The sequence below is a fragment of the Echiichthys vipera genome (assembly GCF_963691815.1).
Source record: "Echiichthys vipera genome assembly, chromosome: 17".
Taxonomy (NCBI): domain Eukaryota; kingdom Metazoa; phylum Chordata; class Actinopteri; order Perciformes; family Trachinidae; genus Echiichthys; species Echiichthys vipera.
This window is the reverse complement of record NC_139842.1, coordinates 23,023,727-23,042,601: the sequence shown is the minus strand read 5'-3', so window position 1 is coordinate 23,042,601 and position 18,875 is coordinate 23,023,727. Positions and strand designations below refer to the sequence as shown.

The window sequence follows — 18,875 nt, the reverse complement described above, 5'->3', positions numbered from 1 at the left end:
ACTCAGCCTCTTTCATTCTGACGACCCTGCAAAGCCATGCTGTGTGGTGGCCATAAACTGACACCCAGACTAGTAACTGAAGCTCTAACACCTTTCATCACAGGGGGATTCAGACTGATGACCAGATGACAGGATTAGCCATGCCCACTGAAGTGTGTGACCTCTCAACTTTGAAGGTCCAGCTGTGCACTACAAAGAACTGCAGAGGCCAGAACCAAGAGGGAACTGACCTGTTTCTCAGCTCACAGAAACGGTCACAGTCAGAGAATGTCCTCATTTCACATACCCACTGACAAACTGATTTTTTTTTCCTTTTTAGAGAGGACATTTAAATTTGTACTACTACCACTTGGATTGGCAGAAGCAGAATGTTTTAACAATTATCCAAACATTTTTAGCTTACTATTCCAGCCATTCATCCATTACTTAACTATCTATTCCAACTCTCACGATACAATTCCATTCATATTGAATTATGGCCCAGCCTGAATAGAAATTATGTAAATGTTCAACATAACCTGATCTGATTTCATTCTATGAAAAGTAACTGCTGAGCTATTTTCAGCACTTTCTCTAAACCTCAACTACAACTGTGAATATGCAAAACCGTTCATTCAACCCACTTTTTCCAAGCATCAACCTCCTCAAGATAGAGCTCTAACATTCCTCAGTTCATATGAGAGGAGCGATCTGACAAAAAACACGTAGTGTAGTAACTGTTTACTGTGAAACTCTGAAACCTGACGTGACTTAAAATTACAAAACTATCTTTTTGTGTTCTGTGTGGGGAATGGAGTCTGAAATGACCTCATCACACGGGCCAACAACAACAAAGGCCAGAGGCTAAAACATCTGATGTGAGCTGCACACAGGAGGAGCACTATCATCACACACAACCTCTGTGTGCAATTTGGAAAGCATTTGACTGCTGAGGAGAGTTTTCATCATGTCACCATAACTATACAGTGTGGACAACAGGTTTGATTATGATTTTAGAGTAATGCTGTTTGTGCCAGACTCCTCCTGCTGTCCGTCAACCGCTGCTGACATTCTTGTGGCAGGAAGTAAGGAGATTTTTCATTTCCTGAAAAGACCTCTACATTCCTAAACCATATGAACTTACCTTTCACACAACTACATTGCTTAGGGAATGATAGCAGATTATACTATTAGATATTACACTCTGTCTGTGTTGAATGTTTTCCTCTGTTGTTCAAAAATCCCTCGGTGTAGTTATCTTTAAGCTCTTCTTCCATTACTTTTGAATAAAGCCAAATCAGCAAAAGACCATGATGAGCTAGAACCTTTAATGGATAATATTAGTGGACTCTATAACAGCTATCCACTGTTGGGATGAAGAGTGGAGCTCTGTGGAGAACAAATGTGCTTCCTACAACCCATTAACTCCCACCTTGTTGATGGTCAGCTTTCACAGATGGATCAGAAAGTCTTTAAGGTGTTACTTTTAACCAAGAAATTACCTTTTGTTCCTGCTTTTTAGTGCAAACTTCCCTCGGTTGAGAAAAGCTGTTAAAAATGACTTTGGCTCTGTGTGTGTGTGTGTGTGTGTGTGTGTGTGTGTGTGTGTGTGTGTGTGTGTGTGTGTGTGTGTGTGTGTGTGTGTGTGTGTGTGTGTGGTTGTGTGTGTGTGTGTGTGTGTGTGTGTGTGTTTGCATCTGGAAACCTTGTGTCATCAAAAGTCTGTTTTTCTCATCCAAAAACTTACTCAAACACAAATATGCAGAAAACAAATGTACGCACATTTGTGTTGGATGAGAGTTACTGTAATAATGGCAATGATGAATGTGCTGCTCACTTTAACTGGCCCCATCAGCCTTGATGATGAGGTAGCCTTCGGAAAAAAACACATCTACATAAACCTGAAGCTTATCAGTTGCACCTAATGTTGATTTCCAAAAGACCTTGCACTTCCAGCCTCGCTGGACTACGGCACGCTGCAGTGCGTAACCTATCATGAGTATGAAAACCAAATACACACTCACCAAACAGCCTCTGAGCAACATCACTTCAGCTTTACATGATTAAAGAGACCAGTTTGCATGTGTGACCTCATGCTTCTGAAATTAGCTCTTGACTGCAATCTGCAACAAATGTGAAACATCTGTTAGAAATTGTGATTTTCTTTGGTCATTTGTATTCGAAACAACACTCTGGAGCCTCCAAGTGCCCCACAACGGCAGCCAGCCTAAATGCCCATACAGTCACCTCAAGTGTTGCTCTGGTGCCTTAACAAACACCATGTGACAGATAAGTCTTTCCTGCAGAAAATCCTCTGGTGCACATGCTTTGTCCCTTGGGCAAGCATTTGTTTGGAGTTGTGGCTCTGCTCAGTAATAGATACCATGGCTCTACAGGCAACAACTACAACAACAAAAGGAAATTCAGAAACATGTGTCACGGTTGTACAGCCTTTCACATGTCGTGCAGATATTCCTGTGTGTGTCTGCCTATAATTATGAAGAAATCTATGCTCTGTGTGGGAGATAAGATGATCTCAGCTGATCTCTGTTGATAGATTTGATCACTGACATGAAATGGAAGACTGGCAAATATGTTCTTATAAGGGAAGTAAAGGTTGGGATGTGTTTGTGTGATCAGTCCTGGCTGATGGGAAGGGAATGGAATAGGAAATCTTGTGCGAGACAATAACACATGCACGCACGCACGCACACACACGCACGCACGCACGCACGCACGCACGCACGCACGCACGCACGCACGCACGCACGCACGCACGCACGCACGCACGCAGACGTAGACTCCGTTCCCATTACTAGTAGATGAGTATGCCTTTCTGTTTTCTTTCTGCTGTGTTATGGTTGAAATCACGGACGCACCGGAAAACAGTTCGTAAACAGGAGAAAGCAGCATAGAGGCTAGTGACAATGGTATTTATGGTGGTTAAATCTTTTTTTTTTTTTTTTTTTTAAATATCTGTTACTTATTGCACAGACAGATGAAATTTGTGGCTTAAATAACAAAGAGTCACAGACTTTACAGAGCCAGAAAAAGGAGCGAAAATAAGCGTGTCTACCTGGGTTTCCATCACTGCCGATCAGAGCTGGAGATGATAAATACCCATGACTTCTGCAGAGTCGTTTGTCCTGGGAATACCGATTGTAACATTTCTCACTAAAGACAAAAGCCAGATGTTAGTTTTTTTGGCCAGTGGGAAAGGAGCTATACTGATCCATCACATAGAGAGCAATCAGACTGATATAAGACAAGTACATTCGCAGATTTTATGATCCTATGAAGTTATAAATACATTCAGATTACAGAATAAACTTCTGTTTCTTATTACAACTTGTATGGTCTTGCTGTGTTGTTAACCGTCTCGTGATGAATATGTTTTGTAAGATTTTACTTTCAACGGTCTAATGTGACCTGTGCTGTTCGAGTGAGTGAATGTGTGCATCCATCTGGTCCGTGCTCCCACCTTGGCAGCTGCTGCTTCCTTGATTACCACAACAACTAACTGCTGGGTCATATTTACCCAGGATGCCATGCTGGCGAGGCGTAGGCTAGGCATAGGTGGACCAATCAAACTGAGCATGCTCTTCCCTTCCAGTAGCTCATTAGTGCCTCACTAAATCTTTACCCCCTTTGTGTTTCCCCTTTCACTCTGCTACTCTCATTTCCCTTTCCCCCCGTGAATGGTGCAGCCACATTACTCAGACCACTACAGAGTGGAACTTTACTGGAGACAAAATCCCTTTTCCACACCAACAGATGTTTTTAATTTGATCACCTCATTAGAACTTTTAGTTGCACGGTTATTTCCTCCACAGCTACTCACAGCCAATCATCTAGGTAATGTTAATGTGAGATGATAATAAGTTGACCCATTCATTCATCAACTTTTAGGTTAGACCACAGTTCAGTCTCTGTTTGGATACAGGCTGCAGGCTTCCAGACCAATCAGTGTTGCTTCCACAGTTCACTGAAGGGTGACATACTTCAACTCCAAGATAGAGAGCAGGCAGTTCTAAAAACAATACTTTCAACCGACGTAACAGCCATTTCCAGCTCTATAGTGACACTTATTTCCTGAGTTTGTTGTAAAGGTCACTTATCATGTCAAATCAAATTAAAAAAAGGTGGAAAACGCAGTAAAACCATTAATGTACTGCATCCATTACTCACAAAAAACGATGAACCTTCTCTCATGGTAGGTGACGGTCTTGCACAGCAGGGTTCCCTTTGCCGCTAATACTTTATCCCCCACAAGGTTTAAAAAAACTCTCATTCTTCACATTCCAGAGCAATCCCCCTCTCCCTCCATCTCCACAAAAGCCCCAATCGTTACAATAACCCCCTATTATCAACCTCATTTAACCTTGTAGAGCCTCAGTATCCCACTCCTGACTGTAACTCAGATTATTGTTCTATTTTCAAACCCATTCATCTAATTTACTGTAAATGATACACACCCTCCTTATATGGAGTTCCCCACTCTTAGTAGATAAGGTGATTTTGATTAAAAAGAGGCCAAGAGATTAGGACTGTATTATCAAAGCTACGCCCTGCTGGAAAGTAGGGAAAACATATATTGTAACTATAAATGATTGGAAGTAAAACACGACAAACTGACATGGAGTGTTCAGGTAGCAAATGTCTGCAAAGGGTCCAACAGCAGCTTCAATTTTTTTCAATTAGAAAGTGTGCAAGAGAAAAGGCTGAATTTGCTTTACTGCCAACACACATCAGAGGAGCCGTAAAGTGTCACCTTTGCTAGTTTGAGAACTCCATTTCCTTGATGTCATACCAAAAGAAATATTAGGCAATTAAATTCAGCCATCCTCAATTCTTACCTAGCAGCAAGGCAACGGACAAAGTGCACAAAAGACACTTCTATATCCTTGGTACTACTCCACTTCTCACACAACCTCACTTCAGAAAGTCCACGACTTGCTGCAAGATGGTTTATTCGGAAGTTTGTCCCCTACAGTCACAGCTCTTTGCAATGGAACACATTAAACACATAAACATAAACAGATATTAGGTCGTTTGTTATTTGTTATTTATCTAAACCATATGCCAGCAGCAGTCAAATTTAAATTGTTATTGTATGCTGATGACTCCTCACTACTAGTGTCTGGAAAAGACATCTCTCAAATTCAAGACACTCTTAGTGGAGAGCTAAGAGTTAGACAGTAGACTGTCATTGCACTTAAGGGAAATCTGAGTGCACCCTATTTGGCACAAGACGTAAGCTACAAAAGGCACCTGCTAAAAGTTACATGTAATGAAAATGAAATTGAAACAAAGAATAATGTTACAGACACGTATCTTGGTATTACACTGGATCAGACACTAACAGGGCATGCCATCGCAGAGAAATTACTGAACAAAAGTGCCTTCAAATTGAAATTTTTGTACCGTGTACCAGTTTTTACAGCAAAATAAAAAAACTTGAGGGTGGCGTTTCTGCCCGTAAAGCTTAGGGTTGAACAACTGAAACTCAATCACATGTTCAATATCATTATGGAGTAGCCCCTAAGTACTTGGCTTCTCAGATTTTGATGGTGCACACTCAACATGCCCATGCTGGTGCTATGTGTAGATTATGAGGCAAGAAAGTCTATTTTTTACACTGGAATTATATTGAATATAGAATAGCCTTCCACTTACTATTGAAATGGCAGCTACTAAAAGTTTTTAAACAAGAAGTAAAGGTCTACTTGTGGATTAAAGTGGATAATTAGGAAAATAGACTCAAGGCTGGGGCCTGGGTAATTTATTGCATTATAGCTCATGGGATTTAATCAGTTTACCAGGCTAATACAAAGAGCCATGAAAATCATGGAAGTCAGGCATCATCCCTAACACCAATCTGTCTTTAATGATTCCAGACCCCACCCATGACCTCCACCCTGAGTACCAGCTTCTTCCCTAATCTTAAAAACATGGAACAATGGCACTGAATATACAAAACGTATTAGTATACAACAAATGTACGTACTGTATGTATGCATGTGTAATAGGGCTGCCTGCTTTGTCTTAGTTGACTTAGATTTCTTTAGTTGATCTGTCATTTTTAATGCTTATGCTATATTGGACTAGTATATCTAGCAACTCACTTATCCAATCAGGCAAGTGATAAAAAAGAAGCTGATGATGGAAGAAGCTAAGGATTGAGCCATCTCGCTTCCTTCTCATGTCCGTTGAGAGTTAACAATTCACTCTATTTCATAACGACTAATAAATAAAACAATTTGTACAAAACAAGCAAAAATGTACTTTTGGAAAGTAGATTTCTGCAAGTAAAAAAAAAAGATTACCGTTGAACCCTGAATTTAAATTAAATTAGTGCAGTTAAAGCTAATTTAAAGGGGATGATTGGTGAAATAACAAGTGTTACAATCACTTATGTTTTTCATGATTTTAATGAGTGAGGAACAAATTTTCTCATTTAGACTCCAGGCTGAAAATGTTCGAGGATTACTGGCCTCAACTACCAAAACCATTCTTCACATCCCCTGCTGAAACCACCAAACCTTAGTAAACCAAGAACATTCTCAGCTCAAGGATCATAATTACATCCATTTATTGTCAATGGTCCTCAGCAATATGGCTCCAGTTCAATGTGGTTCACCCACAAATTGCACCCCTATTTGTTGCAAACTGTGGTTTAAATGTTAAATCTGCATTTGGATCAGCCAGCTGTCAAAAAATCCGTGATTACATTCACGTGTATTCTCATTAATCTCATGCTCGTGATAACATTGGAAAAGATAACTAAAGGGAAAAGTTGATGCCAGTCCTTGCCCACTCCCAGGCAAACTTATTTATGTACTGTAGAGGAACTCCATGCTCATGCAAACACTTAAAACTCAAATCTTTTTGCAGATTAAAGAGACAAAAACCACATCTTTCTGATTAGGAACATACCGCTAACAGGAAACAAAAATGGAAGCTGGCCTGAAAACATGATTTTCAAACTTTTTGATGTCTTCGCGGCTGGATGTAACACATTTTTTCCAAAATGGGGCTCAAGCGCTCACAATTTGCTTCATAAAAGAAGTCGTAAAATGCAACTGCACACGGTGAAAATTCTAGCACCATGGTAACCACTCCACACACATAAGAAATCCTGAGTGATAGCCAGTGAGTTTCTCTTTTATAAACTACTGCTATATGTGCTGAGGTTCACCCACAATCACACACATAACACACACAACTCCCTCGTCACAGTAGAGTATGGTGATTGTATCAGTGCAAAGGTAATGCCGGCGTGCTTACTCATAAAGGCCTAGAGCAGAGGACACAATCCAGAGCTACTTAAAACCAGAGGAACAAAGCTCTTAGTGTGTGTGTGTGTGTGTGTGTGTGTGTGTGTGTGTGTGTGTGTGTGTGTGTGTGTGTGTGTGTGTGTGTGTGTGTGTGTGAGAGAGTGTGTGTGTGATAGAGAGAGAGTGAGACCGAGCACATTCACATTCCCAGACAGTGGTAGTAGCAAACAGTCTGCGTGATCTGGGAAGTGTTGTGGTCTGTGGGTACCTGCAGTGTTTAACTGTCACTTTGAAGCTTCCGGACAATTATGATAAGACGCAAATTAAACACAGTTAAGTAGAGGGCAGAGGAAGAGTAATATGCTACATCCTTTAACAGCAGTTTTTATAAGATAAACAGACTTAGTATAATCTTAACCACTATTGTAGGATATATTGCTTCTAGTAGTCACTCCTGTTACATTGAGCGATGTAGAGGACAAGGAAGGTTAAAGGCAGACATTACAGTATCACAGGATACACTTCATTGTATTTGGGTCTATATACAAACTTGTCCTCTCATCTCTGTATGTTCATGAAGGAGAATTATAAAGCCCAGTTTCAGTCATTTTCTCACGCAGACATGTCTGGTCCCAACATGGGTGTCTAACTTTGTCTTTTCATTCACTTCAAATGGAATCGTGTTGCATCTAAAATCTGTCTGAACAATGCTTTAGAGCTAAATCGGATATTGTTTTCACAAGTTGAGTAGTGCTCTTTGTGATGAGTTAACTGAACGAAATGTGTGGACTGCCCCTTTAAAATTAACCCTGAAAGTGGCTGAAATGGAAAACTGCACGTCCAAATACGTCATTCACTTTCCTCAAGGGTAATTTGGAGGTAGGACTGAAGCCAACACAATATTTCAAGACAAAACAATGAAGTTTCACACTGATGGTGTACACCAAAGGATTTGTCCAGGAGAGTGAGTGACAGTTTTAAAAGTAATGCTAAAAGATGAGAAAGAAAAGAACTGCAAAATCTCTTATTACAGCAGTCTCAACAGTGCAGGTCCCCTGTTCATTATCACAAACACAAAAATGAGGTCTGTAGCAGTTTATACCAAACTGTTATGTGTCAGCAGTAAAGGGATTAGTAATCGGCTACATTTGTAATATCATTTGAAGAAATCAGCAGTATTAACAGATATTTTGGCTCATAGATCAAACTCTTTTCAGGGACTACAATGTACTTTTCTGTACATATGGCCATTTCGGCCGCTGAGTGACTAAACAGCTCAACGGTGTTAGTCACAGTAATGCTGTTGAACCAGCTGCCAGTTAGGCATTCATAGACATTCATGAGCCTTCAAACAGAAGGGCAGACAGCCCCACTGAGCTGACCGGCCATGTGTGTGTACCAGTCAGTGTGTGGGTGTGTGTGTGTGTGTGTGTGTGTGTGCTGGAATTCGGATGCCCCTGGTTTCCCTCCCCACCAGCACTGGGGCCTCTTGGGCGTGGAACAGGCGTTGTTTTCATGAGGCTGAAGTGACATTAAGGTGAAATGAGGGGCAGTTTTAGTGGGGTCAAAATGTGGATATTGTGTCTGTTTTTATGGTTATTATTTTATGTTTCATCATCAGCTATGAATAATACAGCCTACCTCTCAGTAAAAAAAATGTCAGAAGCAACAACTTAAACTATGCAAGTGAGATGGCACCCATGGAACAAATGGGTGGGGGCCATTCTAAATCCCACTGATAGTCACAGGATGTTTCCCTATGCATCTGATAGTTGCCAGGATAGGGAAGAGTGCGCAACAGTTTAGGGTTAAGTCGAGAAAGGTGTGGTGGGAAGGGACCAGACATGGCAATGAAAAGGGAAAATGGAGATAGCAGAGGAAAAGATCATTGGAGTGCGGAAAAGAGAGACTAGATATGGAGCTTTGCAGCTATAAATAACTTCATGTCACCCGCTGTACATATTTGCAGATGAAATCCTGAGTGTGTTTCAGTACTTCTGATTCAGTTTCGGGAGAGCAGTTGGCAGCTGAGTTCACAGGCAGAAATAGACTGTCATCATGGGTTAGTGAATGTCCCCACCCTGTCGGAACCCTGTCGGAAACGACAGCAGTGAGTGAGGGGACCTCCTGTGTGAGCGTGCACACAAAGGCACAGAGGTAGCTTTTCTCATCATTTACACATTGAGCTTCTCTCTCTACACCTCTCTCGCCCCTTTCAGACCACAGGGAAAAATCTTTGTTTGCTGTTGCTGCGATTGGATCAACACAGATCATATTAAAGTGGAAGAAAAAAAACTTGACATGCATAAAATGGTTTTATCAGGCAGAAACACTGTGTGCTTTCATAATAAAACTGTACTGCACCACCTGATCCTTAAAAACACAACCTTAGCTTCACCACCCCATCCAGCTGAGCATGCTCACTTCAGTTTGTTTGAAGCCAAGAAAAATGGATTCAATTCAAATAAATGAATGGCCGTTAAATATATGGACAGATATGAGAGAGGTTTGGTTACTATTTCTTGGCTGATAGCAGTAACTTCCTGGAGCCATGGAACAGTCAGCCATATCATCCCACCTACTGTAAAACAGAAAATTTCTCCTTTAACTTTAATTTGAGTACAAATTATACAAGCAGATGAGTGAGCCAGAGAGTAGCAATGAAAGTACAGTACGTCTGCACAAATAAATGCTGCAGCTCCTCAAGACTTGTTGAGATGCTTTGTTGATGCAATTTCCCATAAATGACCTAGCCTGTGGGGGCCTAGCCTCGCGAGACCATCTTGATCTTGCAGGCTCCATTGTATTTTACTCGCAGATCAGTCTGGTAACCAGCGGCAGTGAAAATTTGGAAAAGGTTGCCCAAGTGACCGAAACAATCAGTGTTGGTTTCGAGGCGGCTCAGAGTGTGACGCAACGAGAAGCGACTGCTCAGTGGCAACAACATGGCGACTTCCGCGGATGAGATGAACTAACGCTTTTTTCTCTTAGATCCTTCTGTTGGAATATGGAGTGGGCACCTGGAATTGTGCCTTTTTTCCGTAAATTCACATTACACAAACGACAAATATCCTTTACCGACGCTCTGTTAGTACGTCATATGCGTTGGTTGAACCTTGTTAATATAACAACTTGGAAGGCAGGGGAAAATGGACGACTTTTTGACAAAATTACGACAGGAATGGGTCTTCTTGGTAGTGATGTTACTTGCCATTGCAAAGTCCTTCCTCGTTTTAAAGGTAATGGGGTTTTTTTTTTCATGTTGTTTCAACGCCGTTGCTTCCTGATTTATTTTATTTCTGGGTCAAAAGCCACTGCCGTGGAGTGGGTAGGGGGAGTTATAAGCCACAGAGCATGCGCAGAGGCATGTCCCGATAGTAATTGGGGAACGCTGTTTACAGCAATAGTCTGGGTAATGAAGGAGTAGGTCTTTTAATTGGGGTATGTAAACTCCCAATTTTACCCGGGATACAGTGTTTACATGGCGTTTGAGAAACCAGAGTATTGCCTTAGTCCGAATATAATAAGGTTTTTAAACTGCATGTAAACACACTGAATGTCTCTGTTTGTGCTTCAGTATCTGATGCTGAGGGGGAGGGACATCACAAAGTGGCAGTTGGAATCAGAGGGCTGCTCATCCTGCACACTGTTATTGGATGGGGGTTAAACCCACACAAGGGTTGAATCTACTCCCAGAAATGTCCCTGTCCCTCTCTAAACAACAAGAAAACAGAAAATCCAGGCAGGTACATTGTTTTTTTAGGATAATACTACATATTAGACCCTGAATGAGTGAGTTTTAGAGGTGCTGTCAATATTTTTTTAGCTAAGCCAACCAACTGTTGGCCGTAGATTCATGTGAGAGCTGACATGCATTTCCTACATGACTGAGAGTGGTATTGATCATCTAGCTCTCTGCCAGAAAACAAAAAGGCATATATTCCCCATATGTTGAATTGTTCCTTTATTTGTGCAAATATACAAAAGACCATCAACCTTTATTGAGCTATAAGGTCAAATATGCAACATATGAATTCTGCATCACTAAGTATTTAATGTTTAAATTGCATGGTGATGATGGCTAACTCAGGTAAGATTAGTGGAATTTTATAGTTCAGACAGTATGTTTAAGAATAGTGTCATACACATACAGTGTGGAAGTAAGAGTCTCTTGTGTGTTAAGTTCAGCTTCTCAGCCCTGTGTCCTATGGGCTTGTGTTTGGCTTGTAAGGCTTGTGTTATACTGTCTAAGCTGTACTCTACAGAGACCACAGGATCCTTCCTTTTTCCAAGTCCCACAAAGCACATTTTTCAAATGCTTCTGACGCAGGGGTGAAATTAGAAAAGTCTGGAAAGAAAAAAGAGGGAATCGAGATAGATAGATGGATAGAGGAAGTGTAAGAGAGAGGTGAAGAGGACTTGGTCCCACGTGTTTCTCATGGAGAAGTTCTGGGCTGGTGTGGTAAACATTCTTGGGATAATTAAAAGACTCTTTGAAATATAATATGTCTATTCCCCTGCATTAACTGTCTGTTGCCCTGAAGATATGTGCCAGCTATATGGCAGCATAGCAGAGACAACATATGAGTGTTGACGGTGGAATGGATATCCATGGCTCAACTTCCCAGTTGGGAGTATATGAGTGGGACTATAACATCTGGTGTGGGTGGGAGTGAGACAGTTTAATGCAGTTTGAATAGTTTTGTAGCTTGTGCTTGCTGTATTTGAGAAGAGCAATAAACACAAGTGACAGAGGCAGTGAACAAACTACATACAGAGCATTTCATGGAGAAGAGATAGACATGGCAACAGTGGCGTCGACATAATCTACCTTTCGGTTCACTGAGCACAGTGGTCAAGCCAGATAATGCACAATCAACTTCTAAATAGCAGAGGAAAAAAACAATACGCCGAGACTCGTGTTCTCATTTCCCACAATAGCGAAGAGGTGTGGGGTCTATTCCCTGCTCCTGATAGACTCTGTCACTATTCAGACCATTGTTCATCAGCCTGGCTAAACAAATTTTATCCACATTCCAGTCATAAACTCATTAGAAATAACTGCTTGAAATAAACACTATTATGTTGCTCTAATTACACCCATTTCACCCAAACTCAGCCTTCATTGTGATCTCAACTGCCTCTGTGTTAGTTCCCACTACGGTAGGTGTCTTTGGGACCATATTTTGCTATGATGATACACACAAACTCACAAGGTGAAAATAATACCAGCACCTCTGTTGACGCTAGTAAAAATGAACCTACCAATTGTTTTTCTTCTTGCCATAGTATCGAAAGAAGTACTGATTCATCGTTTTTTAACCTAGTATTGTATCAAAGTTTCATATTATGGTATTGGGACAACCTTAAAGACAATTACTACTGCACAGGGTGCAATAGGCTATGATTGAGACTGAGTGCCTATATGCTGAACAAAACACTGCACAGTATGTCAGCAGGAAGAGGGCTTTTGCACGTATGTCATCAACGTTTTATATGAAATATATGATCTCCCTCTGGAAGAACTGAAGTGTTTTCCAAAGTACTCCACTCTGGTTTTCTACTTTCTATCACATGTGCCTGGAAACTACTCCTGTGCAGCATCATAGACAATTCCCCGATCCCCTGTTACTGTCACACCTCATCATGTCCATCCATTCTCCACGCTTGTCACTGTCAACAAGGATTGCCTGCTAATGGTCCCACGGAAATATAAAACACATTACTACTGCTGCTGAATGGTCAATGATAGATTTTACTCACTTCTCAGGCTGGGGTTATCCCTTAAACATTTACAGCGGACAGTGCAAAGTATTGTTTATGCTAACAGAGAGTAATTGCTGCACAACAGCATGCTTACCAAGAATGTAAAATTAGCCCTGAGCTGTTGGGTGTTGCCTTAAGGCCAATCAAAGAGGAGAGAAAGCAGTTGCGGGAGATATGGCAGAGAGTATTTGGCAATGTAATCGATTGCAGATGGCAAGTTGTCGGGCGGCTTGTTTGGTCCACAGTGGTTCTTTGTAAGGGCTAGGCCAGCCATAATCCAACAGGACAAGGCTGTTTTTCGGGTGTATGCCTGTGTGTTTATGCTGGCACCTCTAATATCGCAGTGCTAAGCTCTGCAGTCACACAGGAATCCAAACACAAAAGGGGGAGCAGGGTTTCAGTCAAAGAGGGGAAACTATATCAGTGTGAGACTGTGTGGCAGTGTAGGATTGAATTTGATGGAATTAGTTAAAGAATACAAAATGACACACTTAATTGAAAAATCGGAAAGGGGATAAAAGGTAACAAGAGTGTTTATGACTATTCCACGTGAAACTAGGTCACTGCAGCAGTCATAAGTAGTGGTGAAACAATTGCCATGAGATATACTGTAATTTGCAGTCTTGGATTACTGCCAGACTTTTGTGAATATGTTCAGTTTACAGATTAATAAATACACATATGTCATCAGTAGCTTATTAAAAAGAGTGACGGTGTAAATTAAGTCCAGTCTGTATGACACACAGCTGAGCAGCAAGCTGCTTTTCTCCCTGGCCTGCAGTGGAACGTTATGAGCGTCAGTGGGAGGTTAGTGACAGCATCAGTCAGGTAACTCTATCTGTCGTGCTGAGGCTTCTGGTATCGATGCTATGTGTCTCCCATGACAACACTATCCAAGAATGAGGGCAATACATGACAGAGGTTCCACCTTAAATCATCTCTCCACAATCTATCAGATATACAACTGTTTCTGACACTCACACAGACACACACAAACCACTACACGTCAGGACCTGGTTTTATGGCAGCTAAGAGTGTTGACTATTGACTACATGTGAGTAAACAAAGTCAAACAGATAAGCCTATGAATACTGTAGCTGGACTGTTTTTAACCTGTGGTCCTGGCGAACTCAGAAGTTTTTATGTCTTGAAATTGAAACAATACTTTAAATAACTTAAAGGGAGGTAAGGGGAACATATTTTGTTTTCTTAAAATTAATACTTAATATATCAGCAAGCCTCTGAAATCCATCTACCTGTAATATCTAAAGAATGTGTCAACTGAGGATAGAAAGGATTAAAAAAGCCAAGATTCAGTTTTCTTTCCAAAAGCCACACACTATAATACATATGCATGGCTACCGACACACAACAGCTTTCCCAGTCATCAGCCTGTCCAGGTTAGGTAGGAAAAGTGTCTGTGTGTACTTGTGGAGAGGAACGTAAGCATAAATCAAAAGCCTGATGTATGACACCCAAAGAGAAATATGACTTTATCCTGTATGAATTCCACAGCTGTCTGCCATTTAATACGTATTTGCCCATGTGTGTGCATGTGTGTGTGTGTGTGTCCATATGTTTATGAGTCCAAGCATATTGTTTGCTTTCCCATTTGTCTGAATGTCATCTCTTGAACACATAGCCAGTCCTTGTGAAGACCAGGAAAAAAGTCCCTCTCTCTCCCTCTCCCTCTCTCACACAGACACACAGACACAGACACAGACACACAGACACACAGACACACAGACACACACACACACACACACACACACACACACACACACACACACACACACACACACACACACACACACACACACACACACACACACACACACACACACACACACACACACACACACACACACACACACACACACACCTGTCTTGTCACTCTGGCCCTGGGTGAGCCCTTCACCAGCCTTGCTCTCAAGCCCTCATTGACCCAACAAGAGGCCTCATTTCCCAGGGAAGAGCTCCGTAGTTCCAGGCCTCCACGCACGCACGCACACACACACGCACACGCACACGCACACACAGAACCCTGGTCCCAGCCCCCTTCAAACTGCACAAAGCCCCCATTGTGAGTCACAATGCTGGCCGCCCCCTCTGCCTTTCCCCTGTACCCTCTGCTCTGTTTCCCCCATAACTCTGTCCCTTCTGCCCCCTCTTGCTTTTGCCTGACTCCCTGGTTCTCTGCTTTACAGCCTTCTTTATCTTCTCTCTTCTCTACTCTCTCTTCTTTATTCTTAAATCTCTACTACCAATCCTGTCAATCGTGTCTGTAGGGGTTTGCCCTCTTTTATCCAAGCTGAGCCCTCTCCCCCCATTATCCCCTTCAATATTAAGGCCTTCCACATTCCCTCTTCTCTCCCCCCTGTCTCTCCCAGCATGGCCCTCCCTCTGGTCTCTATGTTCCAAGACATTTTCCACTTCTCTAACTGTTGTGTTACCTCCTATATCCCCTTCTTGACAATTCATATCTAGGAGTATCTGTAGTTCATGTGAGGCACGGTTCATGATTGTTACTGGACACAAAACAGTTTACGTTATTTAATTTTTTTTTGACATTTTAACTAAATTCTGGTAATTCAGAAGCATTAAACTGTAGTTTTGTTTCTGACAGTGCTTGATGCTTCTATAAAAAATCTGTAAATTAGTGAAATAGCTCCTTAAACTGCAGTCTCTCCGCAGGTAAAGAGATGGTAATAAATAAATATAATGACTGCTGTCGAATAAGGCACAGCAAGCAAATACCAGTATATTTACTGCACCTACAGGGCTCGTTTAACGATGTCCACACCAGAGTGAAGACCTTGCAAGTTATTGTGAGAACAAATGCAATTCGCACCCAGTAAGTTCCGCAACACATAATGTTTAAGTCTAACTATATAGATAAAAAACATACAGTGAGCAACATGAAATGACAGTGTTGAACAGGTAAATGTGCCAGTGTATTGATGGGAGGCAAGTCTGCATACACTGCATCAATCCCCTTCCTGGTTATAACCCACTATTTTGCCCCAGTTTTCACCTTTATTCTGAAGTATGCGGTCTAACTGTACAGATTTCATTCATACCTGGCTGAGATACAACAACAAAGCATGTAAGACCACCTCCAGATGTGGCTTGGCAGATCATATTGCATTCCAATCAAAATGCATTCTGTGTGCATTTACATTCTGCATTAACATGTGATTTCCTTTATCCTGATACAGATCACATGTTGATACCAGGTCTAAATGCGGTATGTATCCCAAATAAGCAACTTAACTATATCCACACCCACACAATTCTGAACATGTTGTGCCTACAGTGTCATCTGTGTTGCTCCATAACCTTAACCATGGGGTGGAGTTGCATAGCTGCCACTAATAAAAAAATCCCACTTTTGACTTGCATAGCTGCAAACCAAATTCTATCAACTAAATATTGCCTATCCTGTTGGAGAAGTGTATACGCCTTCATGCATAATGTTTAATGTGTTAGATGCTTTTGAAGAGAGGTCTTCTGCTATTCAGTGCATGTATGTGATATGTGCAGAACTATTTCTGGCATTCACCTGAAAAATTAGGTTACCCTGTGGCAGTAAAACTACTGTACGGTGCCATCTGATTGTAAGTGACATAACTAATGACATTAAAGGAAACAACTGCACACAAATGCAAACACACTGGAAATCTGCCAGAAACTAAGCCCTGTGGTCTGGCTAGTTGAGGGGTGAAATACGAGAAAATGGGGACACAATGTTGTCAGTTAAACAGAGGCTTAACCATGGCAACCCTGGCTGTATCCTCTTATGGAGCAGCGATGAGAAGGTGGACATTCCACACACTTGTCCTCCTGTGTTTCCTGATCAAAGGTGGAGAAGGAAAGAACAAAGCAAACTGAGCCAACACAAAGCTTCCACCAGGGCTGTGGTTTGTATTTTTCATGTTAAGTGAAAGGCGACCAAAATGCCTTCAAGGATGTGGGGAATTTTCCTCTCCAGTGTCTTCCCAGCCACAACATTCTGGTTGAAAGAAAGAAACTGAACAAACTAAGTAAAGCAAAGAAAGGGTGGAAATAGGAGAGGCCAGCTGCTCTAGTCACTGGGAGAAGAAAGAACAAGACTATAAAACGGTGGGAGATCCTAAAACGTTAGAAATAGCTTTGGAGAGTTCAAAGACACAGCTTTTCTCACCCTGAACAGGACATTAGCCACACTAAACGGACTGAAGGAGATTCAGTCAATAACACACACAAATGTCCCTCATTGCTGTCTCCTGAAATACTGTCACTCACCAAGTGACACCTCTATTTGAGATCCCAGGGGAAGGTTATTTTGGTCGCACACACAGATACACACACAGGTATCCATGGTGACGCACCCCTGCTCAGGGTAACAGGCTGCTCGGACGGCTGTGACAACTTGACGGTGACTCAGCTTGTAGAATTTAGCACAGCATGGTATGGTAAAGCTGGGGCACTGATGACCTCATTCCACTGGCTGCTTCGCCCCGGCCCCTTGTGAGGGACAGCAGTCCTGAAGAATGAACACTGCCGGCGCCGACAGGGAAAGGGGGTCAGGGAGAAGAATGGTGGCACAGGAGTGGTGTCCCATATCCAGACAAATGTCTTGCATAGTGATAGGATGGGAGGAGTGTGTATATAGTTCTTTGTGTGTTTGTGGTTCTGAATAAAGCTAGATTAAATGAATGGGACTCATATCGTCACATGAGACTCACTTTGAAGCCCTGAACCAGACTTTGAAAACCGATGCACTGTGTGACATGGTCCACGCTCTGGCCCTGCTCAGCCCATGGCTCCAGTCAAAGTCTCAGCTGTGTGGAAAGACCCAGACTGCTTAGACTAGAGCCCATCCTGAGGGTATGTAATGACAGGGAGCCTCCAGCACATCAGTCAGACACACAAGCCATGGAACTTTACAGCTGCAGCTGCAGAGGTCAAACAAACAATCAGTGACAATGTCACAACCAGGCTGATGTATGTTGGGACTAATGAAAAATGAAAGCCAAGGGAAAAATTGACAAACAAGCAATTTAAAGAATCCAAGCCTTTAGATGTGAAACAACATTCACGAGAAACAAAAGGGAGAAAGTAATGCTGTTGACGGTAATGGCACACAGCAGAGAAGCTAAGGCTGTCCAAACACTAGTAGACTGTGATAAAGGTTCTAATTATCACAGTGGTTCTTCAACATTAGACTTGCTAATTCATTGGTCTGCCTCGTAAGTACGAGCCCCTGCTCCGCACCCACGGACAGCTGCTAGGCAGGCAGTGAGGAGAAAGTGGGGAAAAACAGCGTTTGGAGCCGGCATATTTCCACATTTTATTCAGGCAATTGAGGATTTATTTCAACCTGACTAGAGTTGGTGATTGTTGGAAGAGTGGAAAGAACAACAAGACGGTTTTGGGGAGTTTAATTGTATTTTGAATGAAGTGTTTTACGTTGAGTTAAAAAGGCAGTTACGTATGTTGGTGTTCGCTAAAAGAGATAAGTGTCACCGTTGCACATACGCCTGGGTGGATATATTGGCTGTCGGAAGTTACTGGGCTGACGGTGGCTGATTGGAAATTTTTACCATATCGCCCAATCTTACTGTGAACAGGTGAAAACCTTAAGTATACAACAGTATGTAGCATGAACTACTTGAACAGTGTGTGTGTAGGATTACTTTAAGTTTTCAGTGCAGCAGGTCCCGTTAATGACAATTGACAGTGGTTGAACCTGCTTTCTCTCTTTGCCTCCTCATCTGTCTCACTCCTCTTTCTGTTTCCTCTTTTCTCTGTAAATCCCTTTGTCACAGGGCATCAGCTCCCACCACTCACACTATTAGGAGCTTACAGACT

At 41.9% G+C, this 18,875-nt stretch overlaps 1 protein-coding gene across 1 annotated transcript in view; it reads right to left on the bottom strand.

Annotated features, from left to right (window-relative positions):
* LOC310959899 (myosin-10-like) overlaps positions 1-18,875 on the bottom strand; it is a 59,828-nt gene that overhangs the window by 32,334 nt on the left and 8,619 nt on the right. The window lies entirely within an intron of this gene.